This window comes from Myotis lucifugus, unplaced genomic scaffold, assembly GCF_000147115.1.
Source record: "Myotis lucifugus unplaced genomic scaffold, Myoluc2.0 scaffold_31, whole genome shotgun sequence".
NCBI lineage: Eukaryota > Metazoa > Chordata > Mammalia > Chiroptera > Vespertilionidae > Myotis > Myotis lucifugus.
This window is the reverse complement of record NW_005871079.1, coordinates 4278760-4289477: the sequence shown is the minus strand read 5'-3', so window position 1 is coordinate 4289477 and position 10718 is coordinate 4278760. Positions and strand designations below refer to the sequence as shown.

The 10718-nt window shown below is 40.7% G+C and overlaps 1 long non-coding RNA gene across 1 annotated transcript in view; it reads right to left on the bottom strand.

Moving 5' to 3' along the window:
- Window positions 1-7103: 7103 nt before the first annotated feature.
- The window catches only part of LOC106696836, a 44911-nt gene continuing 41296 nt past the window's right edge, over window positions 7104-10718 (bottom strand). The window contains exon 3 of the long non-coding RNA XR_002828726.1: window positions 7104-7284. This is a non-coding gene — a long non-coding RNA (uncharacterized LOC106696836). The remainder of the gene's footprint in view (window positions 7285-10718) is intronic.

Sequence of the window (10718 nt, the reverse complement as noted above, 5' to 3'; positions counted from 1 at the left end):
TAGATCAGGTTTAGCTCATATGAAGTGAGCTAGGTGCTGGGAAATGGGATTGATGTTCAGCAGTTTCTCTAATGTGAGGCTCTGATATTAACACAACTGTTTTAGAGTCACTTTCTGTGTCCTGGGTTACACCTGTGTTACAGCATCGGGGCTGCTGGAAGGGAAGGAGTAGGAGCAGAAGTCCTGCGGATCTCTGAGGGCGCCTGGGTGGGAGAATCACATTTTGTTTCATGGTGAGAGACTCAAGAATACTGAAAAATGTCCATTTTCAAAAATATTTCCAAATAATGCATCAAACAGATACAGGAAGACCTGTCAAAATCATGCCCACTTTGCCCCAAGCCCACTTTGAAATTTCACATATCCTCCTCGTCTGGAGTGAAGTGCCAAAGTTTCATCCAGTCTGAATCCCCTCTGGTGACAGACACGCACATGACCACTGGCCTTTCTCCTTGTTGAGGATGAGATCTTTCTTCTCCCAGGGCCAGCAAATAAGGCTGTATTGTCACTAACTTTGCAATCTGGGCTTCAAGATGCATCGTGGCTAGAGGACCCACCCCGGGAAATAGTAAAGGAGGTCCTCTTGCTGCTCCAACCCTCCCTGCTTTGGGTTCATAGACTTTTCTTGTGTGGTGGAAACTCAGCACAAGCATCGCCATGGACTCAAACATCCCTCTACTCAGCCTAGCCCTCTGGGCTGGTCCTGCTCATGGGGTGCGGTAACATTAGAAAGGATTAGCTTATTATCCTCACTGATTGGTTACCTAAGTCCAAAGCCTGCCCTACTCAAGGAGTGTAATTCAGACCCCTTGTTTAAGCATACCACTTTGAACAATAGAAACTAACCTCCAATGTGTCAAACACCTTCTGTGGGCACTGGGGTTACAGCTATGAGAGGAATAAGATCTTGTCATCATAGAGCTTATACTCTAGAGCAGCGGTTCTCAACCTGTGGGTCACGACCCCTTTGGGGGCCGAACGACCCTTTCACAGGGGTCGCCTAAGACCATCGGAAAACACATATATAATTACATATTGTTTTTGTGATTAATCACTATGCTTTAATTATGTTCAATTTGTAACAATGAAATTAGGGGTCACCACAACATGAGGAACTGTATTAAAGGGTCGCAGCGTTAGGAAGGTTGAGAACCACTGCTCTAGAGGGAGAGGACTTCATCTCTTTATCTCAGACAGTGATACTACTATAGAGGAAACGAGGTGTTATAGTAGAATGACTGCAGTGAGGTGGGGGTACTGCCCTGGATGATATTGTCAGTAAAACTTCTGGAGGAGGGGCCACTGGCCTGTGACCTGAAGGTTGAGAAGGAATCACCCAGGCACTAGAGGAGAAACAAAGAGCTTGAAGCCTTGAAGGGGAACAGGTGCTCTCTGTTTTCTAGGACAACTTGAGAAAGAGCCAAAGAGCCGGAGCCTTGTGAGCAAGAGGAGGGAGCAGGAGGAGATAAGCTTGAAGAAGTAGGGAGAGGGCAACCCTATGAGACTTTGCAAGCACAGAACGGCACCTGACTCTGTTCTGCATACAATGGAAGGACAGGGCAAAGGTTTTAAGTAAAAACACGACAAGATCTGATTTATACACTTAAAGATTACTCTGGGGGCTGCAAGCAAAAGGATTAGAGCGATAGTTCTCAAAGTGGGATTCCCAGATCAGCGGCAGCAGCAGCACGTGGGAAGCAGTTAAAATGAAGATTCCCAGGCTCTCGTCCCAGACCTCCTGTGTCAGAAACTCTGGAGGGAGGGCCCAGCAATCTATCTTTTAACAAGTCCTCCAGGGGATCTGATGTACATTCAGGTTTGGGGACCACTGGGGTAGAGGAAGATGAAAGTAGATGGTGGGAAACCAGTTAGCAATCTACAGTGCAGGACACTACTCTGCTCTTCCTGATGTTGCTCCTATGCTCTAGGGATGAAGAGAGTTCCTCTGTTTCATAAATGCTCTTTGTATGTAGAAATTCACTTCCAAGGTATGGGAGGGAAGTAGAATCAATTACGAAGAGTTTCTCTTCCTTTCTGTCAACCAAAAGTCTGTCTTTTAGACAGGCATTAGAAACCTCGTTATCTTTCTCTTTCTTTTTCTCTCCTTCTTTCTTTCTTTTTCTTTTTGGGTTGAGAAAACATGAAATTCAAAGACTGCATCACTACCATTTATCTAAGGAAAATTTTAAAACTGACGTCTTTTCATATCCACACCATGGCCACACCAGAATAATCTTGTAGTGAACATGGGAGAGAGGTGCATTTAGGACCTGTGCCTCATACAGACCAGAGTTGGGGATTTCTACCAAAATACAGTTGGATAGGATGTTATCTGGATAAAAATGAAGTCAATTAGGAAGTCTTATTTGAGGTCAAAATTCCTTTATATGCTCATAAGCACTTTGTATATGTGCCTCCACACCAGAGAGGGAAGGAAAACCTGCTTTTAAGACACACCATTATTGACTAGACCTCCCCCAGGCATCACTAGACATACCCATATTCCTGTGGTTTCACTGAACTGGACTAATTTTATGGTTTTTTAGTGTTGAACCCCACATCTAGTCTCTCATGGAAAATAAAATTATTATAAAATGTAGACTCTATGCCGGAGTGTTAAAATGTTATCTCCTTCTCTGTCACTCTGATGGAAATAAATTTTTTATTGGCTAATGGCCAGCTAAATTGGAGAGGAATCGGGCAGCAAAGAGGGAGAGAGGAAGAGTCTGGGAGAGATTTAGAAATGTTGATCTCTGGGCAAATGAAAAGGGGATTAGAGTAAATCATTGGAGAAGTGACAGATGAGAGTCACAAGAGAAAATGATTTGCAACACCTCCATAGATTTGGGTTTAAATCTAACTTTGCCTCTTACTGGTTGTGTGATTTGGGGCAAGTTACACTAATGCTCTTAAGACTCAGTTCCCTCATCTATGAAATAGGGATTATAATTGAGCTACCTCAAAAAGGTCTCGTAAGAATTAAATAAAATCTTTTCTTTTAGTGTCTGGCATAGCACATAGGAGACTAGTAAATACTAATGACCTCCTTCCCTCATGCTGCTTTCATCTACCCCAGCATATAGCATGCAGAGGAGGAAGAGAGTAAGACATGTAGAAAGAGGACAAGATACAAGTGTTTGGTAATTTTGCATTTTTCTATTGTAAAAGAAAAGCTATTGAAATTTTGGCATCTCTTTTTTTTTTCTTCAGTCCCATGACCTCCTTGGAGTTCCAAGCAGAGAAGGTAAAACTGTCCCTCTCGAATCACTGTGGGAAAACCCTGTGTCCAGATGCCTCTGCCCCAGGCTGCACAGCACTCTCCCTGGGATGTGCACTCCCAGAGCTGCTCCTTTGCTCTCAACTCCTAGAGTTAAGGAGGGCAATCTCAGAGGCTTGGAACTCGTGTGCAAATCTATCGCTCTTTACAACTACCCCTGAGCATCTGGAAAGACAAGAGCATCCAAACTTTATGACTCAGAGGCTTAAGTGACACCTCCAAAAGTCCTAAAGGAATGTTTTGTCTCCATCAATGAACAGGTTTTGTAGAGTTCTGAAAAAGGACCTTTTTCAAAGTCCAGAATTATACAAATTAAAAACAACTACCACAAGAAACAAAAAGGTTCTGTGACTTGACCAAGGTCGTATAATAAATTAGGGTCACATCACTGACTTTTTGAGTCAACATCACGTCTATGCTCTTCTGAAATGGCCCAACTGGTCCAGCCCAGGATGAGAGACACAATGTTCCTCTTTGAACAATTTGTACTTGGAAACTGAGACTGTCTTTAGAAATTCTTACTTTTCTCCTGGGGCCAAACACTGCATCACTGATTCGAAAATGCTTACGTTTTAGAAACAACTGCAAAATAGAATCATTCATTACACCCCTCAGCAGCACAGACCAGCCCTGCCTTACCACACTCACAATTGATATTTCATTTGTGGGAAGGCATTCTTTCTCCTATTGCTAGTCAATGTTATTTGTAGCCTAATCATTTATTCACAAAATAATCCCACTTATTTGTGTTTCAGATATATATCTTTTCTAGGAGACTCAATACATTTAAATATGCCCAATAAGGCAGTGCAATTTGCAACTTAATAGAAAAAGGTATATTAACAATACAATATGGTTTTTGTATGAGGAACAAAAAAAATTCACCCCAAAGTGTTGGCCCTGAGACACATGAGGGAAAGCAGCAAGGCACAGAGGCTCACGTGGTCTACAAGGGTAATTTTCCAGCAACAGCTGAGGAGAGCACAGGTCATAACCCATGACCAGCATTGGTGAAAGACAAGTAATAATGGACTATAATAACATGTTCTGTTTCCCCAACCACTTCTGTTAGTCAGACAGGTTATTCTATCTTCTCTCTGTCTCTGTCTCTCTCTCATTCAAATACAAAATAGAAAGAACACAGACCAAGCGGGGGGGGACATAACTTGAAATATGGGGCAAAAGGAAAAATTAGCCAAACACTAATGCAGGTTCACATAGCTGAATCAAATTGCTCCATACTTTAAAGTTACAGTTAGCATCACATAGCTTTTGTTTTCCCTAAATAAATCTGTCTTGAGCCCCCCCAGTGCCAAATTATAGAATGTTAATATCCTCCTCATCTCACCATCTTTAAAATATGCAAAGATCTGGGAAAGAGGTGAGGTGATTCTGATATCGTCATCTGAAAAAGAGAGACCCTGGAATCTGAAGGGTCTGCTGCTACCTCTGGTTTTCACCGCTATGTGGTGTTGGGTCTGCATCGTCACTCTGATCTATTGTGGGTCTGAGTCCCTACAGAGTTCACCTTGAATCTTTATGGGAAGATGATCCTGCTCCCTCAAGAGTAGTTTTGATACAAAATGTTGTGGGTTCCCAGAATCACAGCTCTAAGTGTCAGCCTTTCCCTGAGCAGCCATCCCTGCAAACACCAGCCTCACTTCCCTGTACTGTCACAGTAATTCAAACCACCACCACTGTGGACACAGAGCTACTGTCTCCTTTCCTTCTCTGGGGTCCACTAATTCTTTCCTCCCTAAGATCAAGCAACTTTCCCCCATTAACCCCTGAAATGCAAAGGGCCTCACTATACACTCTGGGTAGACAACAGGGCTTACCCAAACACCATCTATGTATGCTACCAGGATTGCCTCTAGAGGACCCATTAGCTTTCAAAACACAAGAAGCCCACATCTGCAATACTGTCAACAATAAAAAATTTAAATTAAAAAAAATAATTTTTAAAATAAAGAATACACACCAACACAAAACACAAGAGACCTGATTTTAAGTTTTTGCCAGCAACCTCCTTGGCTGCATACCCTGATGATTTAGGGGTAGGAAGTTGTTCTTCTACAGGGAAGAACCAACATAAGCATGATAGCAATGATTTAACCTCCTTAGAATGATAATGAATCTTTGTCACCTCTTTTACTAAAGCAGAAAAATAAACCAAGTTCAATCAAAAGTGAGATATCTTAGACTGGTGCAGCCACTGTGGAAAACAGTATGGAGTTTCCTCAGAAAGTTAAAAATGGAGCTCCCATTTGACCCAGTAATCCCACTTCTAGGACTATAGCCCAAGAAATCAGAAACACCAATCAGAAAGGACATATATACCCCTTTGTTCATAGCAACACAATTTACAATAGCTAAGATTTGGAAACAGCCTAAGTGCCCATCATCAGATGAATGGATTAAAAAACTATAGTACATTTACACAATGGAATACCATGCTGTATAAAAGAGAAGGAATTTTTACCATTTCAACAGCATGGATGGACCTGGAGAGCATTATGCTAAGCAAAATAAGTCAGTCGGAGAAAGATAATTATCACATGGTCTCACTCATTTGTGGAATAACAACATAAACTGATGAACAAAAATAGATCCAGAAACAAAGAAATACTGAACAGACCTTCACACCTCAGAAGGAAGGCAGGGTTGGGGGGTGGTGGGGGTAAGAGATCAACCAAAGGATTTATATGCATGCATATTAGCATAACCAATGGACACTGACACTGGGGTGGTGGGGGTTTGTCCTGGGGGGTGGGAGTGGAGGGAAGGGGTCAATGGGGGAAAAAGGAGGCATATGTAATACTTTAAACAATTTTTTAAAAGTGAGATATCTTGCTGGACTAAGAACTATAGCACCCCCCCCACACACACACACACACAAGTAATAACTTAGTATGATATTTGCAAACATTTTGTGTTCCTGCAAATCGTTAATCTCAACAACTTGCATTATTACTACTTGCTCCATAAAGTTTGTGCAAATGAGAAAATAGGAAAGACAGAATGGAAAATTAACATACATCCAGGGTGGGGCAAAAGTATGTTCACAGTTGTGAGTATGCAAAACAGAGTTTATTCCTGTCTTATTATTTATTTATTATTGTATTATTTTCATACAAATAACTGTAAACCTCCTTTTGCCCCACCCTGTATGGAAATTTGCTGGACATTCAGTAGATTACTGTTTATTCTCTCATATACATCTATACCATTTATTTGAAGCTTCAAAACAACCTAGCTGATAAAGTATGTATACACTTTTGAGGACACCCTGTATGTTAAATTTATCTTGCAGATGAAAGAACTAAGGTTCAAAGAGGTTGAAAAAACTCAATATCAAATAGAAAATTGTGAAGCCAGAATTTGGATTGTCAACTTCTTTTCCACTCCATATTCTGATGCTTACAAAGGAAAAGACAAGCAGCAGCTTGGTTTTCTAACTTCTAAAATGGGAATCTCATACTATTTGAAGAAAAAAAATCAAATAATTTTTTCCTTAAGTCTGCTTCAGAACAATTTCATTCACTCTGTGTTACATTCCACAGTATCATTTGAGGAGACTATTGAGTGCCGATTTGTCCCCTCCAGAACCTCTGGAGAAAATGTTGCCCCTGTCTGTGTAATTAGAGCACTGTGGAAATCCCAAGACCAGCTAGAGAGAGATTTGTGCAGGAGAACAGGCATCATGTTAACAAACACAACTCTAGGGAGTAACCCCAGAGGCGATCAGTGGGAAACACAGCCAGGAGGTAAGGACACACCTGGACAAAGAAATGATTTGGTGAGAGGGAAAATAAAATAAAGAGGATTCAAAGACATAATAATTTATTTGGACTTGATAGAGCTTCATGATATGGTTGTGTGAGTCTGAAAAGAGAAGGCCGTCCTGGTACCAGAGGGAACATCTGTCCTGGAAGAAAAACTTGCTGCACTGTCCAGGATTCTGCCTGTCCTCACCCTTCTTCCTCCTCCAGCATCCAACTCAGCTGCTTCAAGTAGAGAAAAAACACAGACGGCAATAGTAGGAAGTCCTAAAGGCATTATCACAGTCCTGGCCTCCTTTGCTTTTCAAAGTCCCCTCCCATTTCATTTGATTCAGAATGCCCCCATCTTGAAAAAAAAAAAAGAAAAGAAAAAAGAAAGAAAGAAAAAAAAGAAAAGAAAGAAACTAAAATACAGAGAAGGTGAGTGAGTTATCTATGTGACTGGCATCACTGGATTTCAGCACTAGAAATAGCTCCCCTAATATTCAGCTCTGTATTCCTACTGGACAAATGAAGAGAGAAGAGTGTAGAGGAAACTCCCCTATTCAGAGCATTTTTTGTTTTATCCTCTCACCCTTGCTGTGTGACACAAACAAACACACACACACACACACACACACACACTCATGCCCAAACATACATACACCATTATACACATACTTAAAGCAATGGTTCCATGAAGAGAAATAAGAGTTGCTGGGCAGATTGAGCAAGGCAGGGAATATCTTGCATTGAGATTGTAGTGAAGAAGATTCACAATGGAACTGGTTTGGCTCACTGAGGTCTGTTTGTATTGTGGAAAAACTCAGTCTTCTTTTAGACTTTGTTAGGCAGTGGACAGAAAAGGGGGAAATTCTGTCCGCTAACACCTTGGTCAATTAAAGAATGAGAAAAAAAGTAACTGAAACTCTTCTGAAATTAGTCTGTGAGAAGAGCTGGAGTCTTTGTTATTATCCCTCTAATATTATCTTTTTATAACAACAGAATAGTGTCATGGTATTGGGACCTCGGTTAGAGGCATCATTTTTTTGTGTCTACTTCATACTCAAGGCATACTCAGGTCTGATTTTCAATGTGGCTTCTCAACAATTGGTAAAAGGGTGATGTTTCTTCAAGATAAACTTTGGATCTTTTTCCAGTACCTCCCTTAAATCTAGCCCTTCCTTCCCTCCTCTCTCGCTCCCTCCCTCCCTTCCTTCCTTACTTCTTTGCTTCCAAGTATCAGATATTTGATTGGATTGAAGTATGTCAACCTAACTGGCAAAGTAACTCTATTTTGACAGCCTACCAATTGTTGTTTTGGCAAAAAAACAAAGCAAAACAAAACCTTCCTCCAATGCACAGCAATATCCTGGGAGACAAAAAGGTTTTTGAGAAAAGTTTAATAGAGAAATAGGAAAGGTTACAAGAGTCTAGTCTAAACATTAATGAAGATTTATTATTTATGTGTCTGTTACTTACGAATTACAATCTACATATTCAGCCTTAGCTATTGAGAAGAGAACAAGTAAATGTAAGCAAACAGGGCTTTGGGCTATAAAATCAAAAATCATTTCGCAATTCTCACTCACTAGGAATGTTCATTTCCCACCTAGAAAAGAGACCAGCATAAAAATTCCTCAGTCCTCCCTCAGTCAGCTCTAAACCTCATAAATAATGGTGACTATATCTATGCCACACTGGGTTGTTCTACTCCCTTTCCTCCTGGGAGGCCAAACATTTCACCTACACCAGCGTTTATCCCTGTGGAGACTGGAAGATAGGACCACAATAAGCAGCCACTTGGTAGGCCCTCCAATCCCTTCTCTCTGTTCTGGATGCCACCTCAGCCAGAATCAGGACATCCTGCTAGGACATCCTTTCCATCCACAAGGAGCCTCGTTTAAATGTAAATCAAAACCAAAACACTTCTTCCAAATTGAAATGCTTACAATTCAGTCCAAAGTTATCCTATTGTCACAAAGAAGAAAGCATTATTTTCAAGTCGGTGAGTTCAGACACTGTTACAAGTGGAACTATTGAAGAGAAATTAACATTTTAATACCATTTTAAATTTTTGCCTCTATTCTGTTTCAGGTTCTCATATGGTTTCAGGCAAGAGTCATGTGCAGAATCCTCTGTGCTCAGCACAGAAACTCAAATGATTTTATTTAACTTTAGTGCTGTTGGACATTCTCTAAGAATTTGGTGTTTCTCCTATATCTGAGAAATAAGCTCATGAAAGTCTCACTTTTGAGAGCCCTGAAAAGTTATGAAAAACAGTCTTCTTTTATATATGTTTTTATAAGTGACTCTGGCTGACACACTTTCCTAAATCACATCTGTCTGCTGTTTCCCCAGGACTTGCCCAAACAGTGAGAGAGGGACACATCCCCTATCCTTTACAGTAGAGAAAGGCTTGCCATTTGCAAGTTAAATCACAACAAAAACAAAAACCTGAATGCAACACACACTGGACCTTGTATATTTCAAGAAAAAGTGCATTGGACCAGGTTGATGTTCGGAAGTTAAGTTGGAGAGTCGGGCTTTAGAATGTTTTTCATTTATATAAGGAAATAATGAGCCCAATTATCCTGGAAGGGGGAGAGACTGCAAGGCCATTGAGAGGACCTGCGAGGATGTGGAAGTTGGTCACATGTACCCCTGCATCACTAATAGGCTGCTATAGCCCATTTCCTCCCAATGGGCATCTCCATGACTGGTGAAAAGGGGGGAAATGCCCATACTACCAGTTCTTAACATTAAAGAGGAGACATAGATTATTCAGGGAGTTTGAACTTTCATACCTTGGGGTTCGCTCAACAAGCAACATGAAATCTGGAAGTTGGGCTCATGAGTATTCTAAAGTTCTGTGTAGCTTTTAAATTTAGTTTTATAAAACAAAACCAAAAAAAATCTCCTTAAAAAATGCAGACGTATATTTGAGGAAGAAGGAGTCAGGACACCCCTTAAATATCACTAGTTTTTCCCCAATATCCATACTAATCTTTTTTCCTGAATTTTGCTGGGCACATGGTTACCCACCTGAAGATTAACTTTCCCAGCCTTCTAAGGTTAGCCCATTGGCCTAGTTCAATACAATGGGTTGTAAGAAGTAATCTGATGTAGTCCCATTTGTTCATTTTCTCTTTAGTTTCAAGTGCCCTAGGAGCTGTATCAGTGAAGAAATTGCTTCGGCATATGTCTGAGATTTTGTTGCCTTTGGATTCCTCTAGAATTTTTATGGTTTCCTGTCGTACATTTAAGTCCTTTATCCATTTTGAGTTTATTCTTGTGTATGGTGTAAGTTGGTGGTCTAGTTTCATTTTCTTGCATATATCTGTCCAATTTTCCCAACACCACTTATTGAAGAGACTATCTTGGCTCCATTGAATGTTCTTTCCTCCTTTGTCAAATATTAATTGAGCATATTGGTTTGGGCCGATTTCTGGGTTCTCTATTCTATTCCATTGATCTATATGCCTGTTCTTGTGCCAGTACCAGGCAGTTTTGAGAACAGTGGCTTTGTAATACAGCTTGATATCTGGCATTGAGATCCCACCTACTTTCTTCTTTCTCAGGATTGCTGCAGCTATTCGGGGTCTTTTTTTATTCCAAATGAATTTTTGGAGAGTTCGTTCTAGATCTGTGAAGTATGCCGTTGGTATTTGATGGGAAGT